Source organism: Haematobia irritans, chromosome 1, assembly GCF_050003625.1.
Source record: "Haematobia irritans isolate KBUSLIRL chromosome 1, ASM5000362v1, whole genome shotgun sequence".
Taxonomy (NCBI): domain Eukaryota; kingdom Metazoa; phylum Arthropoda; class Insecta; order Diptera; family Muscidae; genus Haematobia; species Haematobia irritans.
The window spans coordinates 131,343,403-131,367,485 of NC_134397.1; the positions used below are offsets into that span (position 1 = coordinate 131,343,403).

A 24,083-nucleotide genomic window follows, 5' to 3' on the forward strand; every position below is an offset into this window, starting at 1 on the left:
CTCAACAAGTACAATTAGTAGCATAATCATGTATGCTAAATATCGTTGAAATTGGTTGAGATTTAGATATAGCTCCCATATATATCTTTCGCCCGATTTAGACTAATATGACCATAGAGACCAAACTTGTACTCTGATTTACGTGAAATTTTGCGCAGGGAGTAAAATTAACATAGTAACTATGCATGTCAAATTTTGTTGAAATCGGTTCAGATTTACATATAGCTTCTATATATATGTTTTCCAATTTGAGTAAAAATGGCCAAAATACCAACATTTTCCTTGAAAATACGCCAATGCTAAGTCGAAAACATGTAAGAATGGCTTAAATTTTCTTATACTTCTAATGCCTATCTATCGACCGATAATTCATAAATATACTTTTTCGAAGTTGCCTAAAAATTACTTCAGGTTTAAATATTTCCCATATTTTTTTATAACATTGTGTTCCACCCCAGGGCATTAGACGACTTAAATTTTAAGTCTATAGATTTTGTAGAAATCTAACTAATTCTGTCCAGATGGAGTCAGATTTAAATGTATGTATATGAGAACACAAACAGCACTAACACATTTGATGGATTTGATAACATTTTATGGCATCGTAAATGTGGATCTACAAAGTGGATCAGGGTATAATATAGTGGGCCCCGCCCGACTTTAGACTTTTCTTAATTGTTTTACCCTCCACCATAGGATGGGGGTATATTAACTTTGTCATTCCGTTTGTAGCACATCGAAATATTGCTCTAAGACCCCATAAAGTATATATATTCTGGGTCGTGGTGAAATTCTGAGTCGATCTGAGCATGTCCGTCCGTCCGTTTGTTGAAATCACGCTAACTTCCGAACGAAACAAGCTATCAACTTGAAACTTGGCACAAGTAGTTGTTATTGATGTAGGTCGGATGGTATTGCAAATGGGCCATATCGGTCCACTTTTACGTATAGCCCCCATACAAACGGACCCCCAAATTTGGCTTGCGATTGCTCTAAGAGAAGTAAATTTCATCCGATCCGGCTGAAATTTGGTACATGGTGTTAGTATATGGTATCTAGGTTAGGTTAGGTTAGGTTAAGGTGGCAGCCCGATTAAGATTCAGGCTCACTTAGACTATTCAGTCCATTGTGATACCACATTAACTAAAAGTACCTATTACATATGGGCACTTCTAGTTTTAACCGCTGAACCTTCTTGATTATTTTTCTTTGTTGAACCAACCAGATTGTTCCAAAAATATTAGCAGACTGCTTAAGTTAACGTTTTCCAGATCCGCCAGTAATCTGAAGCTATATGCTCCTAAAAGTTGCTTGCGCTTTACACAAAATGCAGGACACTCACATAAGAGGTGTTTAATTGACTCTTTTTCCTCCGCATCATGACAGCTCATACAATAGTCATTATACTTCGCGCCAATAGTTTTTGCAAAATCGCCTATCAGGCAGCGACCCGTTATAGCAGATATCAGGAGTGATATCTGACGTCTCGAGAACATTAGCATATCTAGTGTGCGGTTTAAGTTGAAATGGGGCCATATTTGCTTGGTGTCGTTACAACCCTTGCAATTCTCCCATCGAACATTTGCCATCATAACAGCCTTCTCACGCAGCATGAGCTTACAGGTAGCTAGGGGCATACCAACAAATTCTAGTTCCCCTGGAATATGTAAGGTAGTCCCTAGCCTTGCCAACTCATCCGCTTCGCAGTTCCCCGGTATGTTCCTATGGCCAGGCACCCATATTAGGTGAATATTGTACTGCTCAGCCATCTCATTGAGAGATTTGCGGCAGTCGATGGCCGTTTTCGAGTTGAGGAACACAGAGTCCAAGGATTTTATTGCAGGTTGACTGTCTGAGTATATATTAATGCCCACATTTTTTGGAACATTACTTCTCAGCCAATTCGCCACCTCTCTTATTGCTAATATTTCAGCCTGAAAAACACTACAGTGATTAGGTAATCTTTTCGCCATTCGAAGTTCCAGATCATTAGAATATACTCCGAACCCCACTTGTCCATCCAATTTGGAGCCATCGGTGTAGAAATCTATATATCTTTTATTCACCGGGGTCCGTGTACACCACGCCTCACTGTTGGGAATTAGAGTCTCAAAATTTTTGTCGAAAAGTGGTTTTGCCAGGGTGTAATCCACTACGTTAGGCACATCTGGCATTACTTTGAGGACCGAACTGTGACCGTAACTTTTTTCCGACCACAGCGATAGCTCGCGCAACCGCACAGCCGTTGTTGCCGCTGACTGTTTGGCCAAAATGTCTAAAGGCAATAGATGCAGTATGACATTAAGGGAGTTTGTTCCTGTCTTGCTGAATGCGCCTGAAATACACAAACACGCCATACGCTGAACTTTATCTAAACAAGTCGGTTTCTGAAGTGCCGGCCACCAGACTACAACACCATATAGCATTATAGGTCTAACCACTGCCGTGTATAGCCAATGCACAATTTTTGGTTTCAGTCCCCACTTTTTTCCTATTGCCTTTTTGCACGAGTACAAAGCTACAGTTGCCTTTCTCGCCCTTTCTTCAATATTAAGCTTAAAGTTCAGCTTCCTGTCCAAAATAACGCCAAGGTATTTTGCACATTCACCAAAGGGAATTTCAATACCCCCTAAGGAAATAGGCCTAACCGTGGGAGTTTTGCGATCGTTGCAGTACATGACTAATTCTGTCTTTGCAGGATTTACCCCAAGACCATTGTCTTTCGCCCATTTCTCAGTCATCCGGAGGGCCCTCTGAATAATATCTCTGATTGTGGATGGGAATTTTCCCCTGACTGCCAGAGCCACATCATCTGCGTATGCCACCACTTTTATCCTTTCTTTTTCTAGAGTAACCAGAAGGCTATTTATAGCAACATTCCAAAGAAGAGGTGATAGAACTCCTCCTTGGGGAGTGCCTCTGTTCACATACCTTTGTATGTTTGCTTGTCCTAGTGTGGCTGAAATACGTCTCTTCATTAGCAGTTCGTCTAACAGCCTGAGTATACATGGATCAACATTCAGAGTTGTCAGTCCATTTAATATCGAGCTCGGATGGACATTATTGAACGCCCCTTCGATGTCTAGAAACGCCACGATTGTGTATTCTTTGACAGATAGTGAGCTTTCAATAAAGCTGACTAGTTCATGTAGTGCGGTCTCAGTAGACCTGCCCTTCGAGTATGCATGCTGTCCTTTCGAGAACAACCTTGAATCGATTCTAGTTCTAAGATAAATATCTATCATCCTCTCCAGAGTCTTAAGTAGGAATGAGGATAAGCTGATTGGTCGGAAATCCTTCGCCCTCGAGTGAGAGGCTTTTCCCGCTTTAGGTATGAAAACGACTTTTGTTTCCCTCCACTTTCCTGGGATATATGATAAGTTGATACATCCTTTATATATCACTGACAACCAGGGGATAATTTTGTCAGTTACAGCTTGTAACTCCGCCGGAGTAATTCCATCAGGTCCGGGGGATTTGAATGGTCCAAAGCTATTTAGCGCCCATCTTATTCTAGTTTCCGATACAATTTCCTCGACAGGAAACGACCGCTGAGCAACTGTGGCACCGCCAGTACATGGTTCAACCGTCTGATTCCCAGGAAAATGTGTGTCCAATAGCACCTCCAGCGTCTCCTCACTGGACGTTGTCCAATTTCCCTCCGATGTTTTAATGAAACCTGGAGCGGAGTTGGTGGATGCTAGAACCTTCCGTAGTCTGGAAGCCTCGGACGTATTCTCAATACTGCTGCAGTAGTCATTCCAAGAGTTATGCTGAGCCTTTCTCAGTTCTCGCTTGTATCCTCTCAGATTCCTCTTGTAAGCGTCCCAGTCCTCAGGGGCTCTGGTGGACTTTGCCTTGTTAAAGAGCTTCCTGCAGGATTTCCTCATATTACTTAATTCCGTAGACCACCATGGTGGTCGATGTTTCCCCCTTGGCTTTTCTCTAGGGCATGCAGCTTTCAGTGAGATGTTGAAGGCCTTCGTAATCCGCTCCACTGCGTGTTCGATATCTTGCACATTTCTCATATTTGTCTCTGTTATTTCCGGTATCATCATATTGAACGATTCCCTATACCTATTCCAGTCAGCTTTCCTAACATTTGGCGAAAATATGGTCTTGGTGATATGAACATCAAATTTGAAACTGATGTAGCGATGATCTGAGAAGCTGTGTTCACTTAAAACATGCCATTCAGATATCATTTCATTCAGTTCTTGCGAGGCCAAGGTGATGTCCAAAACCTCTTGCCTGTTTTTAGTGACAAAGGTTGGGGCATCTCCCTTGTTGCAAACTACCAGATTAGTACGCAAAATAAACTCTATTAGCGACTCTCCCCTTGCATTAGTATCACTGCTTCCCCATATACTATGATGCGCATTCGCATCGCATCCCATAATGAGTTTCGTCTTTGTTTTCAGTGACTCCTCAACTAAGGTCTTAACGGCACATGGAGGCATCTCCCTGTCATGTCCCATATAGACCGAAGATACCCAATATTTGCATTTGGCTATTTCTAAATTGGCAACGACAGTGTCTGCATTGCACATTGAAGGAAGCAGAAACAAGTTAAGCTCGTTTTTAGCAATTATACAGGCTCGAATTACATCATTACCAGTATACTGCAATAGTTTGAACCCCGGAGTACTTAATTCACATATTTTGTTTCTATAAACATATGGTTCTTGAATAAGAACTATGTCTATGTCCCCTTTCATCAGGAGAACTTTTAAGGCAGCACATGCAGCCTTACAATGATGAAGATTTATCTGGAGGATCCGTAGGACCATCGAGATTTTCAACAACCGTCACATCAGCCGCTTCAATCGAGTCATCAAGAATGTCCTCTTCAGAGATATCGGTGACTCTCGCAATAACCATAGGTTCGACTTTGGTGAGTTCTGAGGCAATAGAAGCCTCCTCACGCATACGGTATCTATCCATGTCTTCAACTTTGGTATCTCCTTCGACTTCGCAAGAGGATCCGCTTACTTCTGATTCAGACAGAGGCTTGTCCATTTCTGAATCCTTTAGCTGATCGTTTTTATACACCTTCATTTGGATATAATGAAAGCCATAACATACACGGCCCTGGGACTTTGCCAGGTGTGGCAAAGACTGAGTGTTCAATATAAACACTGCATGCCGTCTTGGTCCATCCACTTCATCCAAACGGCCAACCTTCCAATCAGCTGTTGGAAGATCTGGATTGCATCGTTTCAGTCTATTTAAAATAGATTCAGGGTCAGAAGGGTTTGCAGGTATCCAGGCATGTGCTCTAGGTCTAGCCGGTATGTCTTTCTTCTCGACTAACTCTAGAGCAGCTCCTTCCCAAACTTCACCAATTAGTATCAGAGCAGCTTTAAAACATTCTATAGACCTCTGGTCCTCAAATGCGACTAGCTTAAATCGTCCTTGATACCAACCAGCCTCTTGGTGTCGAGGATCTGGGCCAGGAAACTTTTCCAGCACCTGTGAGTAGACGACAGAAAGAGCATTCTCAATTTCCCCCCATTTTTGCTTTGGAACCATACCGTCCAATGCTCCTTTATTAATGATAGCCATCACAAGGCTATCTTTAGCATCTGAGGCAAACGATCTTTGATCCCTTTTGGAGGATGGCAGCTCATCCGGCGATCGTTCCCTTTTTCCAGTCTCAAGAATTCCTTGAGCCCATTTTAAGGAATCGCTTTGTTTAGCCGACAGCGTGCTTGGGTCGACTGATCCTAACTTCTTTAGGATAAACAAAGCATTTCTGCGTTCCTTGAATCTCTTTCGTGAGGGATTACCTCCTTTTGATGTCGTTACCTTAGAAAAAGTTCGACTTGTCAGAGTGTCGCCACCTGTCGACCCGTCTACAGGTCGACTAATTGGGCCTAACTCTTGGTCATTGCCCAGATTTATATGGTATCTAAGAACCACGCAGAAATTGGTCCATATCGGTCCACTTTTACATATAGCCCCCATATATCCGGACCCCCAAATTTGGCTTGCGATTGCTCTAAGAGAAGCAAATTTCATCCGATCCGGCTGAAATTTGGTACATGGTGTTAGTATATGATCTCTAATAACCATGCAGAAATTAGTCCATATCGGTCCACAATTACATATAGCCCCCATATAAACCGATCCCCCGATTTGGCTTGCGGAGCCTCTAAGAGAACCAAATTTCATCCGATCGGGTTGAAATTTGGTACATGGTGTTAGTATATGGTCTCTAACAACCATGCAAAAATTGGTCCACATCGGCCCATAATTATATATAGCCCCCATATAAACCGATCCCCCGATTTGGCTTGCGGAGCCTCTAAGAGAAGCAAATTTCATCCGATCCAGCTGAAATTTGGTACTTGGTGTTGGTATATATTCTCTAACGACCATTCAAAAATTGGTCCACATCGGCTCATAATTATATAGCCCCCATATAAACCGATCCTCAGATTTGACCTCCGGAGCCTCTTAGAGGAGCAAAAGTCATCCGATCCGATTGAAATTTGGTACGTGGTGTTAGCATATTGTCTCTAATCATGCCAAAATTGGTCCATATCGGTCCATAATTATATATAGCCCCCATATAAGCCGATCCCCAGATTTGACTTCCGGAGCCTCTTAGAGGAGCAAAATTCATCCGATCCGGTTGAAATTTGGTACGTGGTGTTAGTATATGGTCTCTAACAACCATGCAAGAATTGGTCCATATCGGTCCATAATTATATATAGCCCCCATATAAATCGATCCCCAGATTTGTCCTCCGGAGCCTCTTGGAGGAGCAAAATTCATCCGATCCGGTTGAAATTTGGAACATGGTGTTAGAATGTGGTCTCTAAGAAACATGCAAGAATTGGTCCATATCGGTCCATAATTATATATAGGCCCCATATAAACCGTTCCCCAGATTTGATCTCCGGAGCCTCTTGGAGGAGCAAAATTCATCCGATCCGGTTTAAATTTGCAACGTGGTATTAGTATCAGGCCGCTAGTAACCATGCCAAAATTGGTCCGTATAGGTCTATAGTTATATATAGCCGATCCCCAATCACACAAAAATTGGTCCATATCGGTTCATAATCATGGTTGCCACTAGAGCCAAAAATAATCTACCAAAATTTTATTTTTATAGAAAACATTGTCAAAATGTTATTTCTATAGAAAATTTTTTTCCAAATTGTATTTCTATAGAAAATTTTTTCCAAATTTTATTTCTATAGAATTTTTTCCAAATTTTACTTCTATAGAAAATGTTGTCAAAATTGTATTTCTATAGAAACTTTAAACTTAATTATATACGTATTTAATCGGCCTTTTTAGTTTAATATATACCACGTATGGACTATGTGGTATTAGGAAGTTTTAAGATATCTTGCCATCGGCAAGTGTTACCGCAACCCAAGTAATTCGATTGTGGATGACAGTCTTCAGTAGAAGTTTCTATGCAATCCATGGTGGAGGGTACATAAGCTTCAGCCTCGCCGAACTTACGGCCGTATATACTTGCTTTTTGTTGCTATAGGTTCAGATTTAAATATATTTCCCATGTATATCTTTCACCCGATTTACACTCATATGACCCCTGAAGCCGTAGATTTATTCCGATTTATGTGAAAAGTTGTACAGAAGGTAGAATTAACATTCTTACTATAGCCCGATTTAGAATTGTATGACCACCGGAAGTCATAATTTCACTCCGATTAACTTCAATTTTTGCACAGGGAGTACAGGTAAGATTCAGATTTAGATATAGCTCCCATATATATCTTTTGCCCGATATGGACTAATACGATCCCAGAAGCCAGAGTTTTACCCTAATTTGGTTGAAATTTTGCTCAGGGAGTAGAATTAGCATTGTAGCTATGCATGCTAAATTTGGTTGAAATCGGTTCAGATTTAGATATAGCTCCCATATATAGTTTTCGCCCGATTTACACTCATATGACCACAGAGGCCAATTTTTTGCTCCGATTTAGTTGAAATTTCGCACAGGGAGTAGAATTATCATTTTAACTATACATACCAAATATGGTTGAAATCGGTTCAGATTTAGATATATCTCTCATATAGTTTTCGCCCGATTTACACTCATAGGACCACAGAGACCAACTTTTAACTCCGATTTTGTTGAAATTTTGTACAGGGAGTAGAATTAGCATTGCTGCTATGCGTGCCAAATTTGGTTGAAATCGGTTCAGATTTAGATATAGCTCCCATATATAGCTTTCGCTCGATTTACACTCATATGACCATAGAGACCAATTTTTAACTCCGATTTCGTTGAAATTTAGCACAGTGAGTAGAATTAGCATTGTTGCTATGTGTGCCAAATTTGGTTGAAATCGGTTCAGATTTAGATATAGCTCCCATATATAGTTTTCGCCCGATTTACACTCATATGACCACAGAGGCCAATTTCTTGCTCCGATTTAGTTGAAATTTCGCACAGGGAGTAGAATTATCATTTTAGCTATACGTACCAAATTTGGTTGAAATCGGTTCAGATTTAGATATATCTCCCACATACTTTTCGCCCGATTTACACTCATATGACCACAGAGGCCAATTTTTAACTCCGATTTTGTTGAAATTTTGCACAGGGAGTAGAATTAGCATTGCTGCTATGCGTGCCAAATTTGGTTAAAATCGGTTCAGATTTAGATATAGCTCCCATATATAGCTTTCACCCGATTTACACTCATATGACCATAGAGACCAATTTTTAACTCCAATTTCGTTGAAATTTAGCACAGTGAGTAGAATTAGCATTGTTGCTATGCGTGCCAAATTTGGTTGAAATCGGTTCAGATTTAGATATAGCTCCCATATATATGTTTTTCTGATTTCGACAAAAATGGTCAAAATACCAACATTTTCCTTGTAAAATCGCCACTGCTTATTCGAAAAGTTGTAAAAATGACTCTAATCATAAATAAACTTTTGCGAAGTTTCCTTAAAATTGCTTCAGATTTAAATGTTTCCCATATTTTTTTACTAAAATTGTGTTCCACCCTAGGCATTTGCCGACTTAAATCTTGAGTCTATAGATTTTGTAGAAGTCTATCAAATTCTGTCCAGATCAAGTGATATTTAAATGTATGTATTTGGGACAAACCGTTATATATAGCCCCCGACACATTTAACGGATGTGATATGGTATCGAACATTTAGATCTACAAAGTGGTGCAGGGTATAATATAGTCGGCCCCGCCCGACTTTAGACATTCCTTACTTGTTTTCTAGTAAAAACGCCACTGCAAAACCAAAAGCTTGTAAAAATTAATAATATTTTCCTATATATCTAATATCTATCGACCGATAAATCGTAATAAAAATAAAAGTGGCTTTAGATTTCAATATTTCCCACATGTGTTTACTAACATTGTGCTTCACTGCAGGGCTTTAGCCGATTTAAATTTGAAGTTTAGAGATTTTCTAAGAAAATCTCGGTTCAGATTTAAATAAATGTACATAAGCCTAACAAATTTGAAGGATTTGATATGGTAGCAAAAATGTTGATCTGCAAAGTGTTGCAGGGTCAAATGACTTCATTGGAAAGTTTATGGACTCTTGTTCAATGAAACAAGTCTTTGTAATAGAGAAATGCGCCTAAACAAAATTCCCATTCGTATTTTAAGGAAAAAAATCTTTGTATTCATGACAATATTTTATTCAGTGCAACCCAGAACAGAGTCACACATTGCCATAGTGTTTGATTTATAATTCAAAAGTATTATGGAAAAAAATATTCACATCAATGATTTTGTTCAGGATAAATACGAACACAAAAGTGTAAACATCGTTAAAGAACTGTGAAGGTGAAGTCAAATAAAATAAATTCTGTGTCCATTATTTCTAGCCATTCATGTGTGTGTTTTTTTTTCTTCCACTTGAGTTGTAAAGATATTCCATAAAAATATATTCTATATGGCTTGTTTGGAATATGAGTACGCTTTTTACAATTTTGAAATAAATGACGACCTTAGTTTGTGCGTTCTCGTATATCCCATTGGGACAACTTGATGATTGACGACATTAGCACAAAATTGTGGTCTCAGAATTCATACAAACATATGTTCGTATTGTCATTATTAGTAATAAATTCTTTTTTTTTTTAATCTAAACACATTAGTGTGGGTGACAATTGGTCATATTAAGTGTCCTTAGACATTGGTGAAACAAGGGACAACATAGAAAAACGAAAAATATTTTATAAAATAAATGTACTACATTGTGTGAATATTAAACTTTCTGAGACCTTCAATTGGAAATATACATACTTCCCAGAATGTGAAATCAGAGACACTACGGATATTTGTAATTCTTCGGATTACAGAGGAGCAGAGAAATAGATATTAAGTATATGTTAGTACGCACAAAAAAATTTCACGAAAATTTTTCCAATTAAAATTTTAATTGAGTTTTAAAAAATATTCAATTAAAAATTTAATTGAATCAACAAATTTTTTAATTGAAACAAAAATCAATCACAAAAATAATAGTTTCAATTAATTTTTTAATTGGATCAATTAACTTTTTAATTGACCTTCAATTAATTGTTTAATTGATACTATAATTTCTGTGATTGAAGACATTTCAATTAAAAATTAATTGGATCAATTAATTTCGTGATTGAATCAGAAAAAATTTTTTTGTGTGTAACCATGGAGAGCGTTATATTGGTGATGGATAGTTTCGGTTCATATAAATCCCCAGGCTTGGACAGAGTATACCGATGTATGCTTAAGGAGTCTTTCGATCTCTTGGGCGAAACTTATGTGAAGTTTATGAGGACCTCATTTCGTCTTGGATATATGTCAAGGGCCAGGCGGAAGGTTAAGGTAATTTTCATTCCGAAAGCGGGGAAGATATCGCATGTAACGGCGAAGGATTTTAGACACATAAGGTTATCATCGTTCATGCTAAAGACTATAAAAAGGATATTGGATGACTTTATAAGAAATCAGCTAAGCATGAAACTATCAATCTGCCAGCATGCTTACCTAAAGTAGAGATATGTAGAATTTGCCCTGCACTCAGATGTGCATCACATAGATAAGTTTATGACATATGGTGACAACACATTGCTGGACATTGAGGGTGTCCTTTTAATTATACGAAACTTGATAGGATAGTACGGGCATTAGAGGAGAATGGTGTCGAGGAATTCGTTGTAAAGTGGATCTAGTTGAATTTGCTAGATAGGGACATGGTGGTTGAGCTGGCGAACTCCACAAGGAGGTCAAGGACCACAAGGGGATTTCCACAGGGAGTCGTAATATCACCCTTACTGTGGGTATTGGTGGTGAACGAAATTTTGATTGGGCTGAGCAGCAAGGGCATCAAGGTAGTGGTATACTTAGGTTAAAGTGGCGAACCGATTAAGATTCAGGCTCACTTAGACTATTCAGTCCATTGTGATACCACATTAACTAAAAGTACCTATTACATATGGGCACTTCTAGTTTTAACCGCTGAACCTTCTCGATTATTTTCTTCTGTTGAACCAACCAGATTTTTCCAAAAACAGACTGCTTAAGTTCACGTTTTCCAGGTCCGCCAGTAATCTAAAGCTATATGCCCCTAAAATTTGCTTACGCCTTACATAAAATGCAGGACACTCACACAAGAGGTGTTTAATTGATTCCTTTTCGTCCTCATCGTGACAGCTCATACAGAGTCATTATACTTCGCACCAATAGTTTTTGCAAAATCGTCTATCAGGCAGCGACCTGTTATAGCAGATATCAGGAGTGATGTCTGACGTCTCGCGAACTTTAGCATATCTCGTGTGCGTGTCATTACAACCCTTGCAATTCTCCCATCGAACATTTCCCATCATAATAGTCTTCTCACGCAGCCAGGGGCTGCTAGTTCCCCTGGAATATGTAAGGTAGTCCCTAGCCTCTCCAACTCATCCGCTTCGCAGTTCCCCGGTATGTTCCTATGGCCAGGCACCCATATTAGGTGAATATTGTGCTGTTCAGCCATCTCATTGAAAGATTTGCAGCAGTCGATGGCCGTTTTCGAGTTAAGGAACACAGAGTCCAAGGATTTTATTGCAGGTTGACTGTCTGCAAGGCCGTAGCCAGGATTTTAATTCGGGGGGGGTTCAACTTAAAAAAAAAATATTCATATAATCTCATGTGTAGAAAATTTTATTTATGCAAAGGTATGTATACAATATTTTTATAATATTAAATTGAGCCGACGGGCTTTTTGGGCAGCAAATAAATCAATGACTTCTTCAGTCGGCACATTTATTCGGCGATGAACCGACATTAATGCCAATCCATTGAGTCTACTCTCGCCAGTCGAATTTCTAAGATACGTTTTTAATCTCTTCATTTTTGAAAATGAACGTTCGGATGAGCACGTAGTAACTGCAGGGATGGAAAATGCAGTACTAAAGTACTTTTTTCAATACTTTTTCACCACGGTCGGTACCGTAGTACCCCCGGTAATGATTCAGTACCTTTTGTGTACACGGATGAAAAAGACTGTTTTTCATATGTTTGGCTATAAACATTATATGTTTGGAACACAAATTTTTAAACAAAATATTTTTGAGTGCAAGCATATAATGTTCATAAACTAGCATAACATGTTTGGGACATATATGTTAATATGTTAGAACATATTATGTTTGGGACATAAAATGTTTGTAAATATAATATGCTTGGATGCAAACATATATTAATTTAGAAATAGCCTATAAACATATATGTGTTTAGTAGCTTGGAGCGCTATTTAACAGGGAGCGATATTGAATAAGTTGGTGGTTGTTGCTTGTTATTACAAAATTAACATTTTATTTTTCCTTGGGCAATTGATCAGCTACTTCTTTGATCCTTACAAATTGTGTGGTCCGCTGTTCGAATCCCCGTCCGGCAAAAGGTAAAATTAAAATAAAAAAAAAATCATAAAATTGAATAATTTCTTCTACAATGTTTGTATTACAGAAAAAGGTGCTAAGAACTAAAAAATCTCGTGAAAGTGAGAAAGATGTCGGGGAATATACAATTGGGCAGAAACAAAATTTTGAGCATTCAGGTCGAAAACCTATGTTGTTAGCACCTATATTACCTGTTTATTTTCATAATTCATTATTATTGTAATATATAAATAAATAAATAAAATTTTGAGCACAATATTGTTTGGGAGAATTTTTTTTAAGCATACAATATTTTTGGGTGCAAAATGCTTCCAAACATATTATATGGTCACATAGTAACATATTGTTTTTTGGAAGACAACATTATTGAATTTGGATGCAAAAATACAAAATGTTTGGAACTTAGACTACCCAAACATATATTGTTTAGACCAATATGCTTTCAAACATATTATATATTGGTAGAGATCAAACATATAAATGTTTGGGCAATACCCAAAAATGTATATGCTTGAAGCAAAATATGTTTGGGAGTATATGTTACAGAAGCGATTTTTTGTAAGAGTGTAGACATTTTTTAGTCGATATCATATTTATGGCACAATAGCTTTGACAAAATATTTTAATATTTTGAGAAAGTCTTTATCAACCTTACGGCCATTTTCATGTATCTCCGTTAGACTTTAACTCCCAGTTAGCAGAAAATAAAATCGAAATATCTTCTCTCCGGTTAACTTTAACTGAAAAATTTTTAGCAATTAAATTCCTAACTGGCCTATGAAATATATAGGCAAGATGACAGACATGTCCATAGTACGGTTTAAAAGTTCGTTAGCTAACGTAGCACTAACGGAGCTTCCTGAAAATAAGGGTTATTTGCTAATAGTCTTTTACAAATATGGCAAAACAGACATGTTCATGTGGGAAGAAAATCTCGATTTTGTAAAAGATATAGTCAAAAACAGGATTTTATTGAACTTCAAGAATGTTTTAGTCGAAAAAAGAATGCGATTCTATATTCTCAATTTTTTATTTCGGTAGAAAATGTTGTCTAAATTTTATTTCTATATAGAATTTTTGCAAAATTTTATTTTTATAGATAATTTTGTCAAAATTTAATGTAAAAATGTTATTTCTATAGGAAATTTTTGCAAAACTTTATTTCTATAGAAAAAATTTTGCAAATTTTTTTTTTCTATAGAATTTTTTTGCAAAATTTTATTTCCCTTCGTTTTGTTTTGTTATTGTTGGTTTTGTTCTTTAAGCATTGTTGTTGTTTTTTATTGCAGCTTAAAAGCATGCATTGACTAAACTACAAGTGTAGCTTAACCAACAGAGGAAAAGAATGTTTGTCAAATTTATTTGGGCAAAGCCCTATAGACTGCAAGATGGTTGGATGGACGCACGTTTCGGAATTACCACATTCCTCATCAGCATCCCCTACTTGCAGCAAAACTATCAACCAATTATAAGAATAAATTCAGGCAGTTCATTAAACCCAACAATAAACCACACTTGAACCTTCCGACAAAAAAGGTTTTTGTATGATAGCCGGTTATAGAAAATTTTTGCAAAATTTTATTTATATAGAAAATTTTTTTCAAAATTTTATTTTCTTCAAAATTCAGTCTCTTGACAATAATCTTCCAGTGAATTTTTTGTTGAAATTTAGTAAAAAGTACCTTTCCGCTCAAAAAATACCTTTTTTGTACTTTCTTAAAAATTGTATTTTCCATCCCTGAGTTACTGGCAAAGTGACCAAAATTTTTAAAAGAATATGCACGTTTGGAAATATCTCTTTATTGCACTCTCCAAGTGCTTCCATCGCTGAATTAGGCAGGTTCTTTTCGCAGGTTTTGCGCCATTTCATTTACACATGTGTGTTTGGCTGTTTCGTTGTTGTTGCTACGGCCAAACAAAGCGAGTCATGTTCACAAAAAGAACAACAAACACACATAAAAAGCAGAAATACATTTTGCATTTGTGGTGCGAGAACAAAAACAAGTTGTTTTTTTCGACCGTCGTTTGACGGGCTTTTCAACTAGTATTCTAGGATTTGTGCAAGTTTTATAGGTAAGCGTTTTCAAAATAAAACCTTCAGCTTTTCTTCAACAAAATATCAAAATATATATTTATTTATATAAAAATATTCATTCATTTCGGGGGGGGTTTGATCCCCCTCATCCCCCCCCCCTGAATACGGCCTTGACTGTCTGAGTATATATTAATGCCCACATTTTTTGGAACATAACTTCTCAACCAATTCGCTACTTCTCTTATTCAGCCTGAAAAACACTACAGTGATTAGGTAATCTTTTCGCTATTCGAAGTTCCAGATCTTTAGAATATACTTCGAAACCCACTTGTCCATTCAGTTTGGAGCCATCAGTGTAGAAATCTATATATCGGGGCCGGGGCCTGTGTGCACCACGCCTCACTGTTGGGAATTCGGGTTTCACACTTTTTGTCGAAAAATGGTGTCGCCTAAGTATAATCCACTACGTTAGGCACATCAGGAGTTATTTTGAGGACCGAACTGTGACCGTATCTTTTTTCCGACCACAGCGATAGCTCGCGCAACCGCACACCCGCTGTTGCAGCTGACTGTGGCCAAAATGTCTAAAGTCAATAGATGCAGCATGACATTAAGGGAATTTGTTCCTGTCTTGCTGAATGCTCCTGAGATACACAAGCATGCCATACGCTGAACTTTGTCTAAACTTGTAGGCTGGTGAAGTGCCGGCCACCAGACACCGTATAACATTATAGGTCTAACCACTGCCGTGTATAGCTAATGCACAATTTTTGGTTTTAGTCCCCACTTTTTTCCTATTGCTACCGTTGCTTTCCACGCCCTTTCTTCAATATTAAGCTTAAAGTTCAGCTTCCTGTCCTAAATAACGCCAAGGTAATTTGCACACTCACCAATGGGAATTTCAATACCCCCGAAGGAAATGGCCTAACCGTGGGAGTTTTGCGATCTTTGCAGTACAAGACTAGTTTTGCCTTTGCCGGATTTACCCCAAGACCATTATCTTTCGCCCATTTCTCAGTCATCCGGAGGGTTCTCTGTATAATATCTCTGATTGTGGATGGGAATTTTCCCCTGACTGCTAGCGTCACATCATCTGCGTATGCCACCACTTTTATCCTTTCGTTTTCTAGGGAAACCAGAAGGTTGTTTATAGCAACATTCCCAAGAAGAAGTGGGGTGTGCCTCTGTTCACATACCTTTGTATGTTTGCTTGGTATACTTGGATGACATTGTGATATTGGTATCGGGAAAAGTCCTGGATACGATTTCGGATTTTCTAAGTGGGTCTTTACGGTATCTTTCGGAGTGGACTCGAGGATGCGGATTAGGTATAAACCCTGGGAAGACAGAGGTAGTACCTTTCATCAAGGGACGAAGTTGTGCCTCGAAATCAGCAAGGTACTTGGGATTTCTCTTGGACTCCAAACTGAACTGGATGGAGGATACTGAAGACCGCGTAAAAAGGGTGAATGAGGCCTTCCCTTTTTAGTTGGCTTTATACCGCAGTTGTAAGACCTATGGCCACATATGATTGTAATGTTTGGAGGACAATCGTGAGACACCAAAAGCATATGTCGAGAATAAACTGGATAAATATAACGGCACTTATTTATATGACAGGAGCTATGAGGACCACAGCCACTGCCTCTTTGGAGGTACAGATGGCAATTTGCCCACTCGATTTACACGTACGGAAAACAGCAGAGTTGACACTCGTGAGACTTAAAAGCTTGAACACGCTAGAGAGTACTGAAATTCTTGCCGCGCATTATAGAGTTGCGGACCATAAGGCCACTGAGCATGTTTATCATCACAAGTCGACACACTCCTCCATACTTCGTATAATACCAAGTATGGAGGAGTGAGTAGACAGGAGGATACCTTTCTGAACTCTGAATATGTATACAGACGGATCAAACATGGATGAAAGAGCTGGTAGAGGAATTTATTGAATTGAAGTAGGAATACGAGAGTCTTACACGTTGTAGTATTTTTCAGGCGTATATTTCTGCTATCACAAAAGCAGCTGAGTCGTTGTTCATGGGGCCGTTGTTCATAAACGATATCAGCATCTTTTTCGACAGTCAAGCATCTATAAAAGCCCTATGCAACGCTGACATGAGGTCTAAGGAAGTCAGTTGGTGTCGTAGAGAACTCAGGGTTCTTACTGAACAGCGTAATATAACTCTAAAGGATTGAGGAGGCGGATGTACTGGCTAAGGAGGGCGCGACTAATGTCCTAGCGTACGTTTTTCCGTTAGGTCTCTTCGGAAGGTTGCGAGCAAACCACGTTGATATGGGACGACAAGAATCGAAGAAACTGCGACATTTTGATGCCGATGAACAGAGAGCAATTGCGGCCTGTGATTAGCATTATAACGGGACATAACATACTTGGGAAACATATGGTAAGAATAGGCCTGTAGATGATGTCTGGACCACGGTTGCCATAGTTGGTAGAAATCTACCAAAAATGGTAGATTTTTTTTACTGTTTGGTAGATTGGTAGAATTCCTGTTTATTTGGCAGATTTTGCAAAATATCCCTCTCCAACTAGAAGGAACTTCACAAATTTGTTTATATTATTATTTTCCTATAGAAATAAAATTTTGACAAAATTTTCTATAGAAATAAAATTTTAACAAAATTGTCCATAGATATAAAACTTTAACAAAATTTTCTATGGAAATAAAATTTTAACAAAATTTTCTATAGAAATAAAATTTTGACAAAATTTTCAATAGAAATAAAACTTTGACAAAATTTTCTATACAAATAAAAATTTTAACAAAAATTTTTATAGAAATAAAATTTTGACACAATTTTTATAGAAATAAAATTTTTGATAAAAATTTTTAAGATATAAAATTTAGCAAAACAAGACTTTGTGATTTGGTAGTTTTTGGTAAAATTTTCTTCAAAATGTGGTAGATTATTTTTGACATGAGTGGTAACCGTGGTCTGGACCCGAAAACTACGGAAGACTCGTACAACGTCCTGTAACGGTGTCCAGCATTATACTTTAGAAGAAACAAGATTCTGGGCTCATTTTTCCTTTCAGGCTTACACTGATCTGCGGGAATGCAGCTTAAGGAACATACTTGCCTTCATCAGGGCTTCTGGTCGGTTGTTTTAAGTTTTAAGCTTTGTTGGAAGACGGACAAGTGGAAGTTCTAAGACTACTTTAAAGGAGAACACCTCGGGGTATACCAAATGCTTTACTATTCCGACTTCAGCAAAATTTTCAAAAAAAAAAAAAAAATAGTTTTAACCGGTCCTCATAAAAACACGTATTTTTCAAAGGTAAATCTAATTTTATTGTAACAAAAATCAACGAAAAAATATTTCGATACTAAAACAGTGAACCTTCTATTTATTTTACTAAAGCCTATTTAACTTTATTTTAGTTCATGGTATTATTTTGTTTGGAGAAAGTTTCTTTTGTTCTAATAATTTTTTGCGTGCGTTAGTTAAATGAACTAAAAAACGGGGGAAAATACACACGGATGAAGCATAAAGATTTACTAAATTCGTATCTCTCACAAAATAGTTCATTATTTCTTTAAATTTGTAAATTTTACTACAAATGTGCTCATCTTGAACTTCGTATGACACTAAAGACATTCTTGCAATTTTGAACTCTAATTTTTTCCTCCAAGCTATAAACAAGTGGAAAAATTAATTATGTTTTACAAATTTTCTTGAATTTCTGGAAAAATATTTACTTATTTTTGTGTCAGCATTTGTGATACTATTTGATAAATTTTTCTAAAAAAAACTATTTTTCTAGAATTTACCAAAATTTTCCTTCCCTCACTTTTTTAGTGTAAGATTTCATTATGTTGTAGAAAATTTCGAAAAAATAATAAAAGTTATGTACAAACAAATATTTTTTTGCAATAAAAAAATTAAGTTTAGCGTTAGTTTAAATACACATTTTTTCTGTACTTATGGGATTAGTTAGTCTGCCGTTTTAATCTAACATGGAGTCCATATGGATTAATTGCCAACTTAGAAGACAATGTTCTGAGGTTTTATGATACCTTGCCATCGTCAACTAATTCGATTGTGGATGACAGTCTTTAGTAGAATTTTTCTACGCAATTCATGATTCGGCCTGGCCGAACTTCCGGCCGTATATACTTGTTTCGAAGCAATTTTTGCCAGGAAGTTAAATAATTTTTTTTTCTTGGCAAATAAAATTATATTCTTTAGCTTTCTAATGAAAATTAAATTTATATGTATTCACTTGTAATAGGAAACATCTGCCAAATTTATTTTAGAAAAGTATTACATGAGCATATTGGCTCTAATATTTTATTTGATGTCACATAATAACATTTATTATTGTTGTTCTTCTTTATAAATAACTGCAAATGTAATCTCATTTAGTCTTACAAGGCCCACATATTCGTATTTATTTTCATTTACAATTTTTGTTTGGATTCACAAATGCATGGTTGGTTTTTGGCAGTTTAAGTTAATTTGATGTTTTTTTTTATACCCACCACCATAGAATGGTGATGGGGGTATAATAAGATTGTCATTCCGTGTGTAACATATCGAAATATCGATTTCCGACTATATAAAGTATATATATATTCTTGATCAGGGAGAAATTCTAAGACGATATAAGCATGTCCGTCTGTCTGTCTGTTGTAATCACGCTACACCATTCAATAATGGTGCTATCGTCCTGAAAATTGGCACAGATTCGTTTTTTTTTGCAGGCAGGTCAAGTTCGAAGATGGGCTATATCGGTCCAAGTTTTGATATAGTCCCCATATAAACCGACTTGCCGATTTGGGTCTTGGGCTTATAAAAACCGTAGGTTTTATCCAATTTACCTGAAATTGAAAATCTAGAGTTATTTTAAGACCGTAAAAAGGTTTGCCGAAAATGGTGCATATCTGTCCATGTTTTGGTATAGCCCCCATATAGACCGATCTCCCGATTTTGCTTCTTGAGCGTCTAGGAACTGTATTTTCTATCCGATTTGCCTGAAATAGAAAATCTGGAAGAACTTTTGGACCTGAAAGAGGTGTATCGAAAATGGGGTGTATCGGTCCATGTTTTGGTATAGCCTCCATATAGACCGAACTCCCGATTTTATTTCTTGGGCTTCTAGAATCCGTAGTTTTTATCCAATTTGCCGGAAATTAGAAATCTAGAGGTATCTTAGGACCATAAAGAGGTGTGTCGAAAATGGTCCGTATCGGTACATGTTTAGGTATAGCCTCCATATAGACCGAACTCCCGATTTTACTTCGTGGGCTTCTAGAAACTGTATTTACTATCCTTTTGATTTTGTATTTCAGGCAAATCCTGCTATATGGGCGCTATATCCAAATGTGGACCGAATCACACGATATTCAATACACTTATTTATGGAATTCGAATATCAAGACGCACAAAAAGTAAAATCGGGAGATCGGACTATAGCAAACCATGGACCGATACACACCATATTCTGCACAATTATTTGTGGACCCGAAATACTTCTAGATTTTGAATTTCAGACAAATCTGATAAAAATTGCGGTGTCTAGAAGCCAAAGAAGTCAAAGCAGGTGATCGAGCTATATGGAAGCTATATAAAAATGTAGACCAAGTCACACCATATTCAGCACATTTCTGAGGGTTTCAAAGCTTCTCTAAGTGGTTTCACTGCAATGTGGAACGCCGTTCGGACTCGGCTATAAAAAGGAGGTCCCTTGTCATTGAGCTTAACATGGAATCGGGCAGCACTCAGTGATAAGAGAGAAGTTCACCAATGTGGTATCACAATGGACTGAATAGTCTAAGTGAGCCTGATACATCAGGCTGCCACCTAACCTAACCTAACCTAACATATTCAGCACACTTATTTATGCACTCAAAATAAATCTAGATTTTCAAATACAGGCAAATCGGATAAACATTGGGATGTCTAGACGCTCAAGAACCCAAACCAGGGGTTCGGTTTGTACACCCTCAAACCGCTTCTCTAACATATGTTCCAAACATATTTTGCAGGAAGTACATATATCATTGGAAATTGCCGAAACATTATTATGTTTGTTTTATGTGAACATATTATATGTTTGGAAGCATTTTGAGCCCAAAAATATTATATGCTTGGAAGAATTTTCCCCAAAAAAGATTGTGCTTATTTCCTCACATAATTTTCACTTCCATGAATTTTTTTAATTCTTGGCACCTTTTTCTGTAATGTTGAAGAAATTTTTCAATTTTATATTTTTTAAATTTTACCTTTCGCCTGGACGGAGAACCGAAGCGGCAACCATGCAATTTGTAAGCCAACACACTACCCCTGGGCTACGTAGCTGTTATAGTCACCAATAGACAAATATCGTTATAAGTTACATTTATATAGTATAGTTTGCAGCGCACGAGCCTATGCAAACAAAACATTATTCAACAGAAACATATATTTGTTGGCCACGTGGAGCAGTGGTGAGCATGTCCGCCTTGCATGCGAAGGGTCCTGGGTTCAATCCCTGCTCCGATCGAACACCAATTTTTTTTAATTTTTATACCCTTCACCACTACTCTGGTACAGGGTATAATAAGTTTGTGCATTTGTATGTAACACCAAGAAGGAAAAGTCTGAGACCCATCGTTTAGTATACCGATCGTCTTAGAATTAAGTTCTGAGTCGATTTAGCGAAGTCCGTCTGTCTGTCTGTCTGTTGATGTATTTTTGTGTGCAAAGTACAGCTCGCAGTTTTAGTCCGATTGTCCTAAAATTTGATATAGGGTCCTGTTTCGGCTCAAAGACGATCCCTATTGATTTTGGAAAAAATCGGTTCAGATTTAGATATAGTTGCCATATATATTTTTCACCGATCTGGTCATAATTGGCGTGTATATCAACCGATCTTCCTCAAATTTCATACATCCGAATATTTTATGAGTCTCGAAAAACTTGCAAAATATCAGCCAAATCGGTTCAGATTTAGATATAGCTCCCATATATAGCTTTCGCCCGATTTACACTCATTTGCCCACAGAGGCCAATTTTTAACTCCGATTTAGTTGAAATTTTGCAAAGGGAGTAGAATTAGCATTGTAGCTATGCGTGCCAAATTTGGTTGAAATCGGTTCAGATTTGGATATATCTCCCATATATAGCTTTCGCCCGATTTACACTCATATGACCACAAAGGCCAATTTTTAACTCCGATTTAGTTGAAATTTTGCACAGGGAGTAGAATTAGCATTGTAGCTATGCGTGCCAAATTTGGTTGAAATCGGTTCAGATTTGGATATATCTCCCATATATAGCTTTCGCCCGATTTACACTCATATGACCACAAAGGCCAATTTTTAACTCCGATTTAGTTGAAATTTTGCACAGGGAGTAGAATTAGCATTGTAGCTATGCGTGCCAAATTTGGTTGACATCGGTTCAGATTTAGATATAGCTCCCATATATATGTTTTTCTGATTTCGACAAAAATGGTCAAAATACCAACATTTTCCTTGTTAAATCGCCACTGCTTAGTCGAAAAGTTGTAAAAATGACTCTAATTTTCCTAAACTTCTAATACATATATATCGAGTGATATATCATAAATAAACTTTTGCGAAGTTTCCTTAAAATTGCTTCAGTTCTGTGTTCCACCCTAGTGCATTAGCCGACTTAAATTTTGAGTCTATAGATTTTGTAAAAGTCTATCAAATTCTGCCCAAATCGTGTGATATTTAAATGTATGTATTTGGGACAAACCTTTATATATAGCACCCAACACATTTGACGGATGTAATATGGTTTCGAAAATTTAGATCTACAAAGTGGTGCAGGGTATAATATAGCCATATCGGTCCACTTTTACGTATAGCCCCCATATAAAGGGACCCTCAGATTTGGCTTGTGGAGCCTCTAATAGAAGCATATTTCATCCGATCGGGCTGAAATTTGGTATATGGTGTTGGTATATGGTCTCTAACAACCACGCAAAAATTGGTCCACATCGGTCTATAATTATATATAGCCCCCATATAAACCGATCCCCAGATTTGGCTTGTGGAGCCTCTAAGTGAAGCATATTTCATCCGATCCGGCTGAAATTTGGTACATGGTGTTGGTAGATGGTCTCTAACAATCATGCAAAAATTTGTCCACATCGGTCCATAATTATATATAGCCCCCATATAAACCGATCCCCAGATTTGGCTTGTGGAGCCTCTAGGAGAAGCATATTTCATCCGATCCGGCTGAAATTTGGTACATGGTGTTGGTAGATAGTCTCTAGCAATCGTGCAAAAATTGGTCTACATCGGTCAATAATTATATATAGCCCCCATATAAACCGATCCCCAGATTTGGCTTGCGGAGCCTCAAAGAGAAGCAAATTTCATCCGATCCGGCTGAAATTTGGTACATGATGTTGGTATATGGTCTCTAAGAACCATGCAAATATTGGTCCACATCGGTCCATAATTATATATAGGCCCCATATAAACCGATCTCCAGATTTGACTTGCGAAGCCTCAAAGAGAAGCAAATTGCATCCGATCCGGCTGAAATTTTGTACATGATGTTGGTATATGGTCTCTAAGAACCATGCAAAAATTGGTCCACATCGGTCCATAATTATATATGGACCCCATATAAACCGATCTCCTGATTTGGCTTGTGAAGCCTCAAAGAGAAGCAAATTGCATCCGATCCGGCTGAAATTTGGTCATGGTATTGGTATATGGTCTCTAACAACTGTGCAAAAATTTTTCCACATCGGTCCATAATTATATATAGCGCCCATATAAACCGATCCCCAGATTTGGGTTGCGGAGCCTCAAAGAGAAGCAAATTTCATCCGATCCGCCTGAAATTTGGTACATGATATTGTTATATGGTCTCTAATAACCATGCAAAAATTGGTCCACATCGGTTCATAATTATATATAGCCCCCATATAAGCCGATCCCCAGATTTGGCTTGCGAAGTCTCCAAGAGAAGCAAATTTCATCCAATCCGGTTGTAATTTTGAACATGGTGTTAGTATATGATCTTTAACAACCGTGCCAGAATTGGTCCATATCGGTCCATAATTATATATAGCCCCCATATAAAACGTTCTCCAGATTTGACCTCCGGAGCCTCTTGGAGGAGCAAAATTCATCCGATTAACAACCGTGCCAGAATTGGTCCATATCGGT

General features: G+C 37.6%; 1 protein-coding gene across 1 annotated transcript in view; it reads right to left on the reverse strand.

Moving 5' to 3' along the window:
- The window catches only part of LOC142221804 (uncharacterized), a 73,520-nt gene that overhangs the window by 36,820 nt on the left and 12,617 nt on the right, over positions 1-24,083 (reverse strand). The gene's annotated exons all lie outside the window — the stretch shown is intronic.